Source organism: Solea solea, chromosome 6 (genome assembly GCF_958295425.1).
Source record: "Solea solea chromosome 6, fSolSol10.1, whole genome shotgun sequence".
Classification (NCBI taxonomy): Eukaryota; Metazoa; Chordata; class Actinopteri; order Pleuronectiformes; family Soleidae; genus Solea; species Solea solea.
In genome coordinates this window covers 26,342,965-26,362,718 of record NC_081139.1, presented here as the reverse complement: position 1 = coordinate 26,362,718, position 19,754 = coordinate 26,342,965, and the positions used below count along the sequence as shown (strand labels likewise).

The window sequence follows — 19,754 nt, the reverse complement described above, 5'->3', positions numbered from 1 at the left end:
ATAATAATACACTTCAAGCAGAGTAGAAGTATTTCCCGTCTTTCAAATACAAAAATACAAATGTCATCTTCATTTAAATCATGAACTCACAACATGCTGATTGAGCCTCTCAGCTCCACCCAACTCTGTGTTTGTTACTGCAGAGGTGTTTAGAGCTTGTGCACCATGCTGTACACAGGAAGTGATGTCAGTCAGTCACTGCTTCAAAGTGTTTTTACAGTTTTCTCTCATTTTAATACTTTTTGTAGGTTTAATAAAAGTGATTTTACCCCAAATAAGACAAGTGGATCAAGGTTTTCAAGTGTTTGATGTTTACACTCACAATATCATCTCTGGTCATCCTCTTTAAATTATTTACAGCATTGAAGTTGAGCGATAGTGAGATTAAAGTGATGTAACGGAATGAACTACTACAGACATTTAGTAAACATTAACAAGTTTGAGAAATGACCGCCGTTGGCATTCATACGTTTTGAAATGTCTCCTGCATTGGAGACATCATAAGGCTTGTGTCGCTTTCACTGAACTCCACTGAACGAAATAAAGAAAAGATAAGTCGTGTGTGTGTTCAATCCATTCATCCGCTGCACTCTTTGTCCAGTACAGTACCTCACCTGACTTTATAAACCCTTTATTGTCCTCTACGGTGTCTTTTAACAGCAGAGATAAAATGAAACAAGACGCTGAGGGAGCCACTGAATGTGCTCAGCTTCTGCACCTGTTTGCGTGAAAAGAACACACAACGTTAACGGTGAGGTGTGTCAGTGAGAGAGTAATCAGTCATGTTTGAAGTGTATGCTGATGAGTGACAGAACAATGTGAGGTGTGTTGGAAGAAGGAGGAGGAGGAAGAGGAGGAGGGTACAGAGTGAGTGCAGAAGTGTCTTTCGTTCTCAAATCAATTGATTTCAAATCAATTTGAAAATTATGGAAAATACAGGCAATCAAGACACTGTGAGTGAATCAGAGTGTCAGGAGTGCACGAGTCACAGACACACAGTTCATATAGAGCATAATAAAAGCCCAAAGGCAGGTGGACGTGAAGCTTTATGTAAATAATACAAAGTGGTCTATGCTGTAGGTCAACTCAAAGTTACTTTTGAGTTGAAAGACAACTTGTTCTACCGCTGAACCACCATCACCCTGATATGAAAACACGCTGGAAGTAGTAATTTAGCAAAAATAAAAACCTCTCTCCAGGCGTTCACGCGCTTTGTCCGAAACAAAAGTTTGTGCCTTTCAGAAAAGGAAACACAAACACGGCTTTGTCTGAGTTTTCACAACAGTAAATGCCCACTCTATTGATGCTATTGTGCTCGGCAACTCTTTAGACGACTGAGAAAATAAGAGAGGAACACATGAACAACAAAAACAACATCACCAAAAAGAAAAGAGAGGAAGGTGTTTGTTCACACCTGCAGACATGTGGTATAAAGACGGCACAAAGAGGAGACAAGGGCTCCAAGGTGGTGCAGTGGTTAGGACTGGTGCCCCACAACAATAGGGTTCCCCGCTCGACTTGTGTAGTATCTGACTCAGCTGATTTGTCATGATGTGTACTCCATTGCATTGAAAAGCAAGCGGGAAACTCCTCATTGGGGTTGATTTTGGGGTCACGAGCAGGACCAGAATTGTTCGGAGATTTGGCAGGAACACATTCTCCCAAGCTTCTGCAGAGCTTGGTCTGATGCCTGACTTAAAAATCCTTTGCTCGGTACGAGTCCTGTGTCAGAGGGGTTTCTTTCTACAACATCAACTCAAAACGACACTTTTAACCAGAGCCTTTCTACGTGGACTCTGCAATTTCCCGTATTTGGTCATCCTGGAGGAGTGTGTTTACGGGTCACATATTCACGTCGTCTTCTTATGTGTTGTTGAGTCAACGTTAGTAGTGATATAAGTAGCAATAATTGTGCAGAACTCACAAAAATAGACTGTTGTTCTTTTCTTTTTGTTGATAAAAAAGAGCCAAATTAAATCCGATTATAAACATTTTGAGTACGTTTTGCTCAGGTGTGTTTATATTGAAAGGATATAAGCCACTCCATCTATTATCTACCACTTTATCCTCTACCAGAGGGTCACAGGGGGTCGCAGATACGTGCGTCCATACGTCAGGCTTTTCAAAATAAAAGCAACACAGTTGTATTGCATGCGCAGCATAAATACTTGTGTATATCTGTGTTTATGACTGACATACCACGGGCCAGACAGGGACGCCCAAATGTGGCCCACGGGCCGCAAAATGCCCATGTCTACTGGGAGTGACATGTTCTTGTTGAGAAGTCGGAAATGCAAACATATCTCAGGCTAGCCATTGCTAGCCACTATTAGCAATATTAGCTGATAGCATCGCTCTACATTGTATTTTCCACACGTATACAAACAGTGTAGCAACATGCCTGTGATTCAAAATGAAAGAGTTTTATGTGTACGAATGATTTACTGTGAAACAAGCACAACAGACGTGATGCTAATGCTAAAAGTAGCAGTGTTTGTACCGCGGCAGCCATCTTGGAATCCTGAACTTGCTACGAGTTAAAAATATGAGGTTGTTTCCTCGTAGCAGCTGACACAGTTCCTGTTGGAAGGGTGTGATGTGATATCTGTATTCTACTGTATACTTACATTGGTAATATACTGTAATAATATATGTTTCCTGATTCTTTCAGATTCTCAGAAGAACATTATAAACTCGACTGACGCACGTCTGCTGACCAAAAATGATGAACTGAAGAGATTTGATATGAATCAAGTCAACAGTATTATTCAAACTGTGGCTATTGATTGATTGTTTTTGTTTTTGTTTTTACTTTAAGAAGGACCTTCACTTACTTTACTTTGAGGCACAGAAATTCATTTCTATACTAAATTATTACTTTGGATTAGAAATAGATTTCAGATGTTACAGATGTAAAGTATCACTCATCACTCTGACAGACCATGGAATAGTCATATAATTGAATGAAATTTGAGGAGTGAACAAAGGGAGGATAAATAATTCCCCATTTCAAAATGAGTGTTTCAAGAAGAAAATTAAATGAAGCATTGAAGTCATATTTGGAAATAAATTATCTTGGAGAAGTGGCATCTACAAAGAACACAAAAGCATCAATAAGAGGAGAAATAGTCGTACATTATTCCAGGAAAATGAGGCAAACCACACTGGTGTCCACTCACACTGATGTCCACTCACTGGTGTCCACTCACACTGATGTCCACTCACTGGTGTCCACTCACACTGGTGTCCACTCACTGGTGTCCACTCACACTGGTGTCCACTCACACTGATGTCCACTCACACTGGTGTCCACTCACTGGTGTCCACTCACACTGGTGTCCACTCACTGGTGTCCACTCACACTGATGATGTCCACTTACACTGATGTCCACTCACACTGGTGTCCACTCACAATGATGATGTCCACTCACACTGGTGTCCACTCACACTGATGTCCACTCACACTGGTGTCCACTCACACTGATGATGTCCACTCACACTGGTGTCCACTCACTGGTGTCCACTCACACTGATGTCCACTCACACTGATGATGTCCACTCACACTGGTGTCCACTCAAACTGATGATGTCCACTCACACTGGTGTCCACTCACTGGTGTCCACTCACACTGATGATGTCCACTCACTGGTGTCCACTCACACTGATGATGTCCACTCACACTGGTGTCCACTCACACTGATGTCCACTCACACTGATGATGTCCACTCACACTGGTGTCTACTCACACTGATGATGTCTACTCACACTGATGTCCACTCACACTGATGATGTCCACTCACACTGTTGTCCACTCACACTGATGTCCACTCACACTGATGATGTCCACTCACACTGGTGTCCACTCACACTGGTGTCCACTTACTGGTGTCCACTCACACTGGTGTCCACTCACACTGGTGTACACGTCTGTGGTTCTAACTTATAAATAAGCCCAGAGAGAGACTTCCAGCATGTGCTCTTGAAGCATGACTCTATTATTATGTCTTGTTTACAAACTCCCCCGCCTCACCACATGGGGGCAACATCACATCCTGTGTCCTATAAAATCCCTTAGACCAGAGGGTATCGAGACCAAGACAAAATCGGGGACCACATAATAAGTGGTCTCGTGACCAGTCTCGAGACATACAACTCTACCAGTAGGTGAAGATGAATCACTGCATGTTAAAGGTAAAAAGCCGCAGGTTCTCAAGCCGTCGTCGTCTTCTTCTTTCTATGTAGACTTAACTCATGAATCTGTTCACTTCTGAATGCAGTGGTGTGGGTTGATAGTGATGAGAAGTGGACAGACCTCAGTCAACAGTATCAGACTCCCACTGATCCTGACACAGACTTAACCGACACATTCAAAAATACTGCATTATACCATAATATTTTGCAGCAGTTTGCTGTTAAAATTTTATTCCACATCTACATCAACATTTACAGTATTGAAGTGTATCATGAAGAACATCACTGTTCAAAATGTCCTGTATTTGTACAGCAATTTGTTACAGTGCAATATAAGATGATATTACCATCATTTTACTGTTACCATGTGTCAGCTGCATGCTGGAATGTGGAAACTCACAGTGAAGGAGACACAGACACTAATACTACAGGGAGGGGAGATAATGAGACACAGATTAAACTGATTGGTAGTTGTTGTAATCAAGGCACAGGAAGTTAACTAAACTGAGAGGAAATGTGACTATCATAATAAAACAAGAACAGCAAGAGGAACTATATGTACTGTATATCTTTCATTATTGCATTTGGCCTCAGACTTTTACACATGCGAACACAAAGACACCGTATGCAGACTTCATCCTGTCCTGATCCTCAGTCCACATGTCCATGTGACCCCATGAGGGTTTTTTTATTAAGGCTGACAAAGTGTGATTGTCTGTGGTCTCCATGGTGACTCCACCCATGTTTGCCCACATGGGCTTCCCCTTGTGTGGCCAGTGTTACTGAAACTATCTGCCCACTTCAAGCCCATGTCCACTTATTACCCACTCAGTACCCAGTTAGCCTGCGACGGGTATTAAGTGGGCAAACACGGGACATGCTGGTGTCAGAGGTGGACAGTGAACACAGTAGTGTTGTAGTACTCGAGACCGGTCTCAAGACCACTTTTTGAAGGTCTCGTCTCGGAATCGGCTGCATTTTTACTCAGTCTCGGACAAAGCGCTCGGGATTTTATTTCAAGACCGGTCAAGACCACAACTGTGGGGATATCAATAAATTGCCTGTGCATTTTTGGATTAACTTGTTAATATCATTACTGTGATTTTGCATAAATCGTATTCGGGTACAACCAATAACTTGACTCATTTATTAAATTTTTGTCACCGTTAACAGCTGTTACCCCTCCCGCCCCCTGTGCATGTGAGTGAAAGGAGAAGAGGCCGTGAGAAGATGTCAGCCAACTCATCTATAATAAAATTTTACCTGAACCACAAAGACTTACCTCCAAAAGAAAACACAGCGTCCAACACAACGTCCAACTTTCACTGCCTCGGTCTTGGTCTTGTCTCGGTCTCGACCCCTCAAAGTCTTGGTCTTGTCTCGGTCTCGACCCCTCAAAGTCTTGGTCTTGACCCCTCAAAGTCTTGGTCTTGTCTTGGTCTTGACACACTGTGGTCTTGGTCTCCACTTGGTCTCGGTTTAGGTGGTCTTGACTACAACACTAGAACACAGTCGACTCAGCCCTGACGACATGATCAACATTTGATCACAAAAAACTTGACCAGCGACAGTTTCTATAGTGAACCTAAAGTATTTCTATGTGTTGATTTCCACACATGCATGAATGGTCTTTATATAGCGTTTAACAGTTTTTGCCGTTCACTCACTCTTCACACACATTCACACACTGCCAGCACAGTCGTCAGGAGCAACGTGGGGTTAAGGGTTTTGCCCAAGGACACATCGGCATGGAGACATGCAGAGCTGGGAATCGAACCCACAGCTTTCCAGTTGAAAGACAACTCGCACACCTCACTTTTACTGGTGTTTTAAGCAGTTTCTTATTTGGCACTGGATGGTATATATTCATTATTTACATGAGGAGTTGCGGGCTCGCTGGAGCCAATACTATCGGACATAGAAAGGCGGGGTCACAGCCTGGACAGGTCAGCTGTCCGTCACAGGGACGAACAACCATTCACTCTCACACCTACGCTCAGTTATAGTCCAATCCAATCTAACTTTATTTATAAAGCACTTTAAAAACAACAACAGCTGAAAGTGCTGTACATCAGAGACAATACAGTCATTATTTTTATAAAATAAAATATCCGTTTTCATGATATTTTTCATTCTACTAGTTAATGCTGCAATTAAATACACACGTCATCGTACATTAGCGGTAACAGGAAGTACAGTCACACTTCACACATGTCGGGTTTCTGGTAACAGATCGGATGGCGACACCCACTTTTTACAATTTAGGACAATTTTGATTTCATCTTACGTTTTCACCTTACTTATCAAAGTTAAAGATATAAAATAGAAACGACTGTAGCGTTGCCACTGAGCTCGATTGTGTCCTGTTGTTTCCGGCTCATTTCAGGGACAGGTCACGCAGGGAAAGACAAAACAACAAATGGCAGGAAAAACACTGGTAAGGGGAATGATGTCAATCACCTTCGCTCAGGTTCAGATGTTAGAGGCACAGCCTCAATGCTTTATTGTTATATAAGTATTATGCAGTGTCCAAGAGGCCACGACATGTAGCTGCAGCAAGTATCTTCCAAGAAAGCTTGAAGCGACCTGCCATACCGTATGTAACGCAGCACATAATGTGTCCGTCTTCTGTGGAGGAGTAAAAAAATAAATGAAGTGAGGAGAAGAAAGGAGAACATTAGTTTGAAAGCAGAATAAAAAAAAAGAAAATTGGAAAAAAAAGTGAAAGGGTGAAAGAGAAAAGGGTAGATGGAGAGAGAGAAAAAAGGACAAGAGTAGAAAAGGGTTTTGTAATCTCAGTGTAGTGGTGTTGTGCCATCTCCATGGCGACAGGCACAAAGACCCGTGGTTGGCCATTGATGGCTAATTGTATTCTTCACAGCTCTTTTGTTAATTGTTGTCTGCCCAGCTCCCACTTCCTGCTGGGCCACGGCACAAAGCCACGAACAGGAGGGATTAGAAATGGCACATCAGCTCTCCCAATGCACAGCCAAGCTCTCTCTACCTCATTCTCTCACTTTGCTTTCTTTCTCTATCACTCCCTGTCCCCATAGAGCTGTGCCTCCTTTTATCTCCTCACTGTCTGCACTCTCATGACCTTGCCAATAGTCTTTCTTTCTTTCTTTCTTTCTTTCTTTCTTCGCTCAATGTTCTTTCAGCCTGTGCTTTACTTCTGTCGCGTCTTCATTTTAAGAGTCATACGCACAGATGCAGATCATTCAGACCCTTTCAAAACAAGATGTTTCTGTATATCACCGTTTGTTTGTGAGAAAAGAATCTTGGCATCTGAAGAGAACGCCTTCAGATGTTCTTCAGACAAGTCCAAAGTGGGGAGAGACTCTGGTAGATCCAGAAATCTCTGGAGGGATTATTCATCCCATCTCGCCTGGGAAACACCTCGGGATGCCTGAGGAGGAGTTGGAAAGTGTTGTTGTCGAGCGGGAAAAGTCCTGCTGTGCTTTGCCTGCTGTCTTGCATGACCCAACCTCAGATTAGTGGAACAACTGGATGGATGGATGGATGCATCCAATGCATGGATGGATGGATGGATGGATGGATGGGTGGGTGGATGGATGGATGGAAAAAGACAAGACAAAGAAAACAGAACAGAGCAAAGCCAGATTGATTCTCACCAGCCACTCTGTTAGGTACACCTGTTCAACTGCTTATGAATGTGAATATCTTATCAGCCAATCACATGGCATGTCAGCATGTAGACATGGTTAAGAGTTCCTGGTGAAGTTCAAACTGGACATCAGAATGAGGAAGAAAAGTGATTTAAGTGACTTTCAGTTAGGTTGTTGGTTGCTGAAGTAAATTAGTAACCTTTCATGTCCCACAACTGTGTTGTAAATGTTGTACCACTTTTTTGTCATGCAGTGGAATTAGTAGATACCAAAGCATCTTCAACTAATGCAGTAAACGATGGAGTGACTGATGCAGTGAACGATGGAGTGTGAATGATGCACTGAGCAATGCAGTGAACGATGGAGTAACTGATGCAGTGAATGATGGAGTGACTGATGCAGTGACTGATGCAGTGAATGATGCAGTGTGACTGATTCAGTGATTGATGCAGTGAACAATTGAGTGACTGATGCAGTGAACGATGGAGTGACTGATGCAGTGAACAATGGAGTGACATGCAGTGAACGATGGAGTGTGAATGATGCAGTGAACGATGGAGTATGACTGATGCAGTGAACGATGTAGTGACTGATGCAGTGAACGATTGAGTGACTGATGCAGTGAACGATTGAGTGACTGATGCAGTGAACGATGGAGTGACTGATGCAGTGAACGATGGAGTGTGACTGATGCAATGAACGATGGAGTGACTGATGCAGTGAACGATGGAGTGTGACTGATTCAGTGACTGATGCAGTGAACAATGGAGTGACCGATGCAGTGAATGATGGAGTGACTGATGGAGTGAACGATACAGTGAATGATGGAGTGACTGATACAGTGAACAATGGAGTGTGACTGCTGCAGTGAACGATACAGTGAACGATGGAGTGTGACTGATGCAGTGAACGATGCAGTGAACAATGGAGTGTGACTGATGCAGTGAACGATGGAGTGACTGATGCAGTGAACGATGGAGTGACTGATGCAGTGAACGATGGAGTAAACGATGGAGTGTGACTGATGCAGTGAACGATGCAGTGAACGATGGAGTGTGACTGATACAGTGAACAATGGAGTGACTGATGCAGTGAACGATGGAGTGTGAATGATGGAGTGACTGATGCAGTGAACGATGGAGTGTGAATGATGGAGTGACTGATGCAGTGAACGATGGAGTGACTGGTGCAGTGAACGATGGAGTGACTGGTGCAGTGTACAATATTATTTGACTCCAGTTTGGCAACAATCCAGGTTTTATTAACTTTGTGAAATGGGACATTGTGACAAAGCTACACATCAGCAGCCTCGACAGATGCAGCTTATTATAAACATATTCAGTGTCATCTCCTGAATCAACAGTCAAGAAAACATGACACTAAACTGGAAAATCACCTACACAAATAATGTTGGACAAATACTCTTTATTCCAATTTTGAATAATATGTACACGGCACACCAGATCTGTTTTTGATGATAGTTATGAAACACTGGCACTATGCTTGTGATGTTTGTTTTTTTAGAGATACTGCGGTTAATCATAGTATCATATCACCCAACCCTATTATTGTTTTTTCCGTTTTTTTTTAAACATTCTATTCAAAGATGTGATTGTTGTCAGTAGACGGCACACCTTTTATGACACACATGAAAACAATCTGTGTGATGTCACTCTTTGTCCAACAACAATAGGCAGATTAAATATAATCTTAGACAAAGAAATAATTAACTCGCCGCCTTTATTAATTTCTGCTCAGTCACTATAAGACATGTACAGACATCACCGTGGAAACCCAGGTGTCTTAGATTCTGTGGTAATTGATGTGACGCAGTGTTTCCTGTACACAGTCCTGTAGCTCTTCAGACCTTTGACCTCCTGCCATGTGCACCCTACTCCTGCAGACTTGAAAAAACTATTGTGTGTGTCTGTAAGAGTCTATTTATATGCAAGTTTCAAAATGTAATGAGGCTGTTTTTTTTGTTTTGTTTGCTTTTTTTTCTACACTGCATCACAAGTACTCCAGTTTGGGAATAACTGATGTAATCAAAGCGTCTGGGCAGTAACCGGTTAATAATACACTAATTAAAGTGGGCATATACAGTATATATACTGTATATATTTAGATATTTTTGTAGCTAAATTCTATCAACATTTTCTTAAATGTTTTATTCATGTTCTACATAAATTAGATTATTAAATAACGAGACAAACCAAGATTTGTATTTTATTGATATCTGGTTCATTTGTGATGATTTTTATGTGTAAGGTGTAAGGTGTAATACAAAACAAGACAAGTTTGACTGATTGATAGCCGTGAAGCTAAATTGGCCATGTTAAATTCCATTCATTAATGCTAACAACATTAGCAATAAGAGCTGCCAGCAAGTGAAATGATGGCAGCACATTTGATTTCTTCTCTCCTGCTCTCTCTCATATACAGAACTTGAATTCAACTGAATTCGTATAAAGTTGTTGAGTTGTTCTCATTCTGATATTTTTCACTTTCTTTCGTCAGTTAATGGAAAAGTGTGAAGCACAGAGAGCGCTCATTAAGGCTGCTCGTGTTCCAGCACATTGATTCCTGAACAGTTGGCTAATCTTTTAACTGGCCAAAGGTTACTATTAACTCCTGTTTGCATGATTTCACTGACTCATCGCGGGTTCCTGCTGGCATGACATCGGCCTACCTGAGGTGGACAGAGACATGGGAGACGTGCTACAGGCGCGGCGGTCCGAAACTGTGTGTTTTGATTTTTCCAGCAAATTAATAAAAAAAAATCTGCAATTAGTCTGAAATTGGAAATCTCTTAAGTGAATCATTTTGATTGATTGATTGATTTTTTTCTTGAAGAAGAAGGGGTACATGTGTGGTACAGACAGCCGATGTTTGTACAGTATGTTGTGTGTACTTGCAAATACATGTTTGTTAGGACCAGAACAATAATGAATTAAACCACAGAAGTGAGGACTTTTGTCGAAGTGAGGACTTTATGGCAGGTCCTCACCACTGAAGACTTTAGGTTTAAGTGTCAGGTTTAGAATTGAGTTTAAGTTAATTTTGTAATGTTGTGCAACAATATATAACTGGCTTGTGGCGGCCAAGCGTTCATAGCGACATCACTTTTTGATCCTTTGATGTCGGATCTTCCTATCATTGTGAAGCAGAATTCACCAAGCGTTGGATTGTTCACCCACTAATAGGGAACGTGAGCTGGGTTTAGACCGTCGTAAGACAGGTTAGTTTTACCCTACTGATGATGTGTTGTTGCAATAGTAATCTATGTTCCAGGTATTTACACAGTCACATTACACAGCAGTGATTGTGACTCGGTTTTAAAACGTTGTAAATGGTCTGTATTTGTATAAAGATGCTTTATACTACAGTTTTTCACACGTTCATACAGTGTCTCTATGCGCATCGATGCTACTCATTTTTTTGCAACACATCACTCATGTTTGGGATCCACTCACGCAGAGTTCCATTGACAGCATCTCATCTGAAATACATTTGAACCTCCGCTACTGTCACTTACAGTTACAGTTCATCACAGCCACGACATTAAAACACGTGTTTTATGTCATGATAGACTACTGTTGAGGTGTACACCCCGTCCCTTTCGCCTGGAGCCCTCAATCTCCATTGCAACGCCTCTGCGAGTAGATAATCGACTCTGTGTGTGTGTGTGTGTGGAAATCAGTCCCTCTCCCTTTAAGTGGGAGGTGATCAGCAGCTGCAGCAGATAGAAAGTCACCGGGAATGAATAAGTGAGTAGGTGAGAGTAGAGTTCCGCTCCCAAAACATTCACGCACCGCAGCAGCGCTCGTTCCGCCTCCCTCTCCCTCTCTCCCTCTCTCTCTCTCTCTGTGTGTGTGTGTGTGTGTGAGTGAAGCAGCAGCAGCAGCAGGAGGATCAGAAGAGAACAGTCGCGCGCACTGAGCAGCACTTACCCTTATCCCACCGCGTTTTGGTTGCGGTGAGAAATCAAAGTGGGACAGGAAGAGAAAGAGAGGACACAAGTTTGTGTTCGTTGATCTTTTTATTTTCTTTTTCTTTCTTTTTTTCACCACAAGTACCTTTATTTCATTTATTGCTTGACTCGTGGAGAGAGCAGAGCGCACGAGGACTGGTGAGTGCAGACTTGATTACTCTTTCACTGTCATGACGCTCAGAAAGTCCCTGACATTCACTGTGGATCAGAGCAGCTTTTCTCTTTTCAAACAAACAACAAAACAAAACAACTTTGTAAAGTGTGGTATGACAGGAGGAGGAGGAGGAGGAGGAGGAGGAGGAGGAGTGGAGGTGCCGTGTGTGACTCAAACTGTCAAAGTAAATGGGACAGAACAGCATGAACTTCCATGTTGTTTCCCTGCAGCCTGATCCACATGAGTCCACTCAGCATCTCGCCTTCTTCTCCACCAACACCTCCATCTCTTCTGACAACTTCATTTTCACTCTTCTTGCTCTGAATGTGGCTGCTGTTATTCTGTATGTGAGGGTGATGATGATGATGATGATGGTGGTGAGGAGGAGGAGGATGATGATGATGATGATGTCAGCTCTGTTGGCAGGTGCAAGTGAGCAGCTATCAGCAGGTTCACTGAGAATAGGTACAGATGTCAACAGCTTCAGTGATGTGAGGTTGTCCTGTGGTTGTCAGACTTCAGAAATGAAGTAACTTCCCTGTGGTGTCGATCATATTTATACACGTCCAAGACTGAAAAAAGTGGCATTTATTCTGAAGGAGTTGTGTACTGTGCCATTATTCATCAATGCCATCCTCATCAGCTGTCACTAAGTTACTACAGCTGCTCTCTGTGGTGTCTACATACTCACCCAACATCACCAACACCAACACCACCAACAACACAAACATCACCAACATCACCAACATCACCACCAACAACACAAACATCACCAACACCAATATCACCAACACTAACACCATCATCAACACCAACAACTCAAACATCACCAACATCACCACCAACAACACTAACATCACCAACATCACCACCAACAACACAAACATCACCAACACTAACACCAACATCACCAACATCACCAACAACATTAACACTAACACCAACAACACCAACAACACCGACATCACCAACACTAACACCAACAACACCAACACTAACACCAACAACACCAACACTAACACTAACACTAACACTAACACCAACACTAACACCAACATCACCACCAACAACACCAACAACACAAACATCACCAACAACACCGACATCACCAACACTAACACCAACAACACCAACACTAACACCAACAACACCAACACTAACACTAACACCAACACTAACACCAACATCACCACCAACAACACCAACAACACAAACATCACCAACAACACCGACATCACCAACACTAACACCAACAACACCAACACTAACACCAACAACACCAACACTAACACTAACACTAACACTAACACCAACACTAACACCAACATCACCACCAACAACACCAACAACACAAACATCACCAACACTAACACCAACAACACCAACAACACCAACACCAACATCACTAATATCAACAACACCAACAACACCAACACTAACACCGACATCACCAACACTAACACCAACACCACCAACAACAACACTGAGTAGATCAATAACTCCTGTGTGCTGTGATGTAAAATCCCTGATTGTCTCTGTGGCCTTTGGTTCAGGGAGTGAGTGGTTTACTGTCTTCTCTTGGAGACTTTATTTCGATGACACTTTTAGCTGAAAGCTGTTTTAAGCGTCTGTGTCTCCTTGGACAGCAGCCACTCACAGTGCAGTCACTGACACTGAGTGTGTGTCAGTACCTCATACAAACACACATCACAACTGTCCCTATAATGTGAGTCAACAGAGAGACAGTGTGTGTGGACGGACACAGACAGCAGGTCTGGGACCAGTTCTCAGGTGACATGTCTGCCTCAGAGCAGAGGACTGAGTGAAGCAACGCCTGTGGGCATTCTGCCACGGCGGGGGTCGTACGTGTGTGTGTGTGTGTGTGTGTGTCTTTACAGTGGCTGGCTGAACACAAAGCTGTTCATCAGTGGGGAGTCCCTGACCTTTCTCCACGTCAATCTCCTTTCTTTCCTTATTCCTTATTCTTCCCTCCCATCTTCACACCCCCTACCACTGCCACCACTCATGTTCTTTCTTTCTTTCTTTCTTTCTTTCTTTCTTTCTTTCTGGCTCTATATCCAGCAGCCACTGGTTATCTGACTGTCAGACATGCACACACACACACACACACACACACACACACACACCTTAACTATAACCTCATCCTAAACATGCAACATGTCTTCATCTTATGAAATAATTGACATTATGGAGACTTGACTTTTGTCCCCATAGGGAAGACAAGTCCCCCCCCCCCCCCCCACACACACACACGGAGGACAGTCTCAAGGAGTGGTTTGGCATTTCACCTTTCACCTCTACACCCCCCCCCCCACGCTTTGTTTCTCCAGGTGAATGGGTTCATTCAGGAAAGGTGACCTGGGTGCTCTCTCTCTCTCTCTCTCTCTCTCTCTCTCTCTCTCTCTCTGTCTCTCCCCCACTCTCTCTGTCGGGTGGGTTCATTGTGACATCACTGGCTGCAGGGAATGCTCATTCATGATTGCGCTGCAGGAGCAACAAGTGACTAATGAAGTAGATTTTATATATATATACATATATATATATACATTTATATGTTGTATGTGTTTTTTTAGTCATTACATTTCTTGACTATGAATATTTTCTGGTTTCTTTGCTCCACATAATATAATATTATGAAACCATTTATATATATATATATATATATATATATTTATATATGTGTATGTATGTATGTATATATACTGTATATATATATATATATATCTCCGTTTTTTATATATATATTTATATACATATATATATATATATATATATATATATATATATACATATAAATGGTTTCATTATATATTATGTGGAGCAACCAGAAAATATTCATAATTAAGAAATATAATGACTAAAAAAACACATATTATGAAAAGAGTTTATTAATAGTATCGATTAATTGTTGTTGCCCTAACTTTGTTATTCCAAAACACATATGTTATTATGACGTTTTTGCCCATCATATCATACGATGCAACTGATTTTCTTTTTCAAACATGTTTCTTCAAACAATATTTCTTTCTTGTGGTTTTTTCTATTGCTTTGAAATCAACTACATGTTTTCATAAATATTAGTTTATGCATATTTATGCATATGTCGTCTCCACTGACATGCACACTTTGTTGTTGTTTAGTTGATACTGGCTCGAGACTTTCCAGTGTGGTTCATTTGTGTAGTCTCTGCTCGTGTACATGTGCAGCAGTGGGCATGTGTGTGTGTGTGTGTGTGTGTGTGTGTGCGTTTGTGTGTACTATTTCCCACACGTTGAATGTCTCCATAAGAGCAACAGTGCAGACAAAGGTTTTTTTCCCCATCTCTCCTACTTGACCTCCTATATCCTCTGGACATTGTTCTCAGAATCCTATTGAACCCAGAATGCACAGAGAAATACTACAATGGAGAATAATGGTGTGCCTGTATGTGTGTGTGTGTGTGTGTGTGCACGTCCCTCAGCTTCTTCTTCACTGCAGTGTGAGGCCAGGCCAATCACACAGAACAATGCTGGAGGCAGGGAAGCCGTGTGATCTCTTTAAATAAAACCCTCTGGCTGCTTTGTGTCCTCAGGAAGAAAATCACGAGAACTGTGAAGCTGACTGACGGATGTACTGACTGACTGACTGACAGACAGGGGCGGTTCTAGCTTGACTGACACCCTGGGCGAGAACAATATTTCTCAATTGCACAAATCCTTCATCAGAACAATGGAAACGCACTTAAGAGGAAGTAGTTACACTTTACATATGCCAGAACTATTCCCACTAATAAGAGCAGAGAGCATCAATAACAACATAACACAAATACAATAGAGATGATTTCAGAGAAAGATTCTTAAAAACACACTGAAGATCATCTCATTCGCACACAGAAGAGAAAAATAAACATGTGCATGAACTATAGGTCTGTATTTATAATATTATGAATGAAATGTGGGTTGTTTGGAGGCTGAGTTTAGCCACACCTCCACATTAGAGCAGCTCATTACTTTATCCCTCGTCCCCCTCTTGGCCTCTCATACTCGTCTGTCAGAAACTGCTACTGCTGATAGACACGCTGACACCTCACTGACTCTGACTGGACGGCAGTGGATTAGTGGTAGAATGGGTGAATGGCTTTGAGTGGTCATCGAGACCAGAACAATACTGTAAAAATACTCTTAGTTTTTTTTATTTATTTTCATTTTAGAAACGCTAAAAAAGTTGATAAATTAGTTCAGAACAATAATTACAATAATGTGTGTCAAATTAAGCCATAGGCTAATTTGGGGGGGGTGTAACGTAATGTGCTATTAACTTGCGAAAACCCGGGTTCTCAACGACAGAAAAAGGCTGGTCGTCGAGCACTATGTCGTTAATGGCTTTAGCCTTTTCACTGTCTCCAGAAACGTGTTTACAGTTTTCAAACGCCTAAGATTTTTCGTGTTAAAACTGCAGTGACGGGCGCGATAGATGAAGTAACCAGCGCTTCAAAACAATTCCCCCAATTTCATTAATGTATTGGATCTTTTTATCGGATAAAATGTACGTCATTTTCCCCCAAATTGGACGATATTTTATCGGTCCAATTAATAACGTGCATCTCTATTATTCATACATTTTAGTCATAATTTAATTTAACATTTATTATAAACAACAATACTAGTAATAATATTAATAGTAGAAGAAACAAGACGTGTGACTGAGGGCAGAGACCGAGACCAAGACAAGAGCAAAACCTTTAACCACAGACTCCAAGTCACAATTAGACTAAAGTGAATTAAGACAAGATTAATGTCAGGCATGAGGTCATGACCACAACCACAGTGAGCTAAGACCAAGACCACATGTCATGATTAAGACCAAAGTGTCCCAAGACTAGACCAAGACCAAGACCGAGTCAGTGTTCGTGCACTAAAGTGCATTTATAGTTTAGTATTTCCTGTGTACGTGTGTATTTGAGTGTCTGAAATCAATATAAAGTCTTATCTGTTTACAGTGGATCCACCTCTGCTGTTGTCTCTTCTTAGATGTTGTTCCACAAATAAACGATCCGTTTTTTTAATAAGAGACAATACAGTGACTCTTATATTAACTCTATACTCTGTGGCGTTCACTCTGCGTGAAGGCGACGGCATCAGTGACAGAACATGGGTTCACATGGGAGCGCTTTAGTCTGCGCTTCAGTCTGGTCTTCCGATCCAGTCCTGTATGTGTGGGGTTCTAGCAGCACATCTGTCGAGTTGTAATTATTCTCCACGAATCCACGTGTCTCCTCGGGCTTGCTGTGCGCTTTGAGTGTCTCTCTTCTGTTCTGCACATAAAAGGGAATATAGTTTTATTCAGGCTAATTCTTCACTACTTTGCTGATAAGAGCCCGGGGTCACACACACACTTTCTAAGCCTTTCAATGGCCCTCTCTCACATTATGTAACAGCCCGTTGTCCTCGTGTAAAGCCGTTATGACCCCTGAACATGTAGTCAGTGCTTCTGTGCATCAATATCACAAAGACTCAAGCCAGCGCATTTACTGCTAAGTGCAAAGAAAGAAAGGAAGAAAGAAATCGTTAGGTGAGAAGATCTTGGTCATCTTTTTTTTAAGTGTTGAAAATCTTTAGTGATTTCTTTTTCATCTCTCAGGTAAACAAAGGGAGAAAGAGAGCAATGGTTGTGAGCACAGATGTTAAGAGTGCATGTGTCAGGAGAGGCCGTCGCTGTTCATCTCTTTATCAAGCAAACACAAAGGTGGATGCTGCGTCTCTGACGTTCCGCCGCTTCATCTCAACACGTCCTCTGCATCTGGAGTTCACAGGAAACACACAAATAAACACACACAGTGGCTCACACTGGGCGTGTGATGAAGAGCGAGTGTTACGCGGGTGATGTGCCATTCTCTCTCTGACACACACACATACACACACTCAAGGTAAGACTCTGCTTTCAGCACTTATTTCTTTTACAAACCTGAATGAGACGAGTGACATTGGTTTGACTCCATGCTGTGTGTGTGTGTGTGTGTGTTCACACAGTCGCACACATGAGGACAAACATCAAGTCCCCACAAATGTGAAGGTGAAGACGCGTTGTATGTTTGCGGTGAGGTTAGCGTTGGTGATGGTTCAGGTTTGAGGAAGTCTCCAGGACGTGACTGTGATTCTGAAGTCAGGGAAACAAATAAATGAAAATTATTACTTTATTTAACTATTATTCTTGTATCTGTTCTGTAATAGTTTTGAAAAAGTAGTCCATACGAGTACGAAGCATTTTGTATCTGTAAGTATTTTACTTTACGTTGTCGTGGTGCGAGCTTTGGTAATGTGAGGCTGCACCACTGATAAACATGCACCGACCAAAGATACACATCATCGAACACAAGCCCAAAGTTGCTGATAATAACCTGCAACTATGACAACGACATTTATGACATATTTATGTCAGCAGCGTGGTCACTTCTACTCGGGCGGCCATTTTGGACCACCATGATTTTTTTTTACAATAGCCATCATTGAACAAACTACACTCAACTAAAGCTAAGCATCTTTTGAGCTTTGATGACTGAAGGTTACACACAGAGAAGAAGATTTCTAAAATACCGCCGTTTTCATGACAGGTGGTCAAACTGTAGGTTCTGCAGGTGAGGGACATTCAGCATTGAGTGATGCAAACTTTTACACACTGTACCTTTAACTGGGGATAAATAAGAATAACATAATATAGAATAAAAATAAAGACACATTGTCAACGACAATACATTATGTGCTTTTGTTAATAAGCTTGCAGAGTTTGTTACCTTTGACACAGTGCACGTTCAAAAGAGAAAAAAGATGCATTTAGACGTTTATAAGTCAACAGCAGTCTGTGTCCTGCGCTCTGGAATGCCGTCATAAGCTCATAATAACGTGTTAATGGCGCAGGAGTGAAGTCTGTGGCAGGCGGATTTATCTGCAGCTGTAAATCAGTCAGAGCAAAGAAAGAGCGGAAGCATCGCGGAACCCTGTGTTTCTCATGCTGCTCTTTAATGGTTTTTAATCCCTGTGTGTTTCGCGGAGCACGCAACACCAGAGAGCAAGCTCCTACAAGACTGAGGTGTGTTGCGTTCAGTGAAGAGATGAGAGGGTTAGGCTTTTGTTGGGAAGTATGCATGTGTTTCAACTTTTCTTTTGTCTCTGTGTGTCAGCCCTGTATTGTTCAGAGCACAGGACAGGAATCAGCAAGTCTGCGTGCAAACAATGACATGCCGCATGATTTAGAGAGGGAAACAATGAAACTACGATGTCAAATCAGTTCAATAAATTATATCCACTTTGATGCTGCAATGATTACATTTAAAACACCATACGATATCGATATATATCACAATATAGATGTAATTTCATGAAACGTTTGAGATGCAATGCACTGAAAATAAAATAGAATCCACTGTTTATGATCAGTATTACATGATCTTAAAACACACTTATTATTATTCCCTTTCATTTCAGATGAAACCTGCTTTATTTCTTTAAATGAAGGATATTTATGTGTTTAAACAATGACATTTACTATCAATGTGCTCAAATTCTGTTATTAAAGAGTAACTAAACCCCTGGTCTGAGGCTAACTCTGCCCAATGCCTGATTTTGAAAATCTACAAAAAGTGAGCGTTATCAGTGAGTGTGTGTGTGTGTGTGTGTGTGTGTGTGTGTGTGTGTGTGTGTGTGTGTGTGTGGGGAGTGACTGAGCACCGCAGGGGGCGTGATGATCGAGTGATTGCAGCGACAACTAGCTGTGGCATTTCCGGTGTCAGCTAGT

At 41.8% G+C, this 19,754-nt stretch overlaps 1 protein-coding gene across 4 annotated transcripts in view; it reads left to right on the top strand.

Moving 5' to 3' along the window:
* The first annotated feature begins 11,597 nt into the window (after positions 1–11,597).
* LOC131461333 (transcription factor SOX-13-like) overlaps positions 11,598–19,754 on the top strand; it is a 44,233-nt gene continuing 36,076 nt past the window's right edge. For 2 of the 4 annotated variants that reach the window (XM_058632502.1, XM_058632501.1), the window contains exon 1: positions 11,598–11,947. The gene's annotated coding sequence lies outside the window, so the exon portion shown is untranslated. The remainder of the gene's footprint in view (positions 11,948–19,754) is intronic. The other 2 variants (XM_058632499.1, XM_058632498.1) reach the window with 1 other exon arrangement.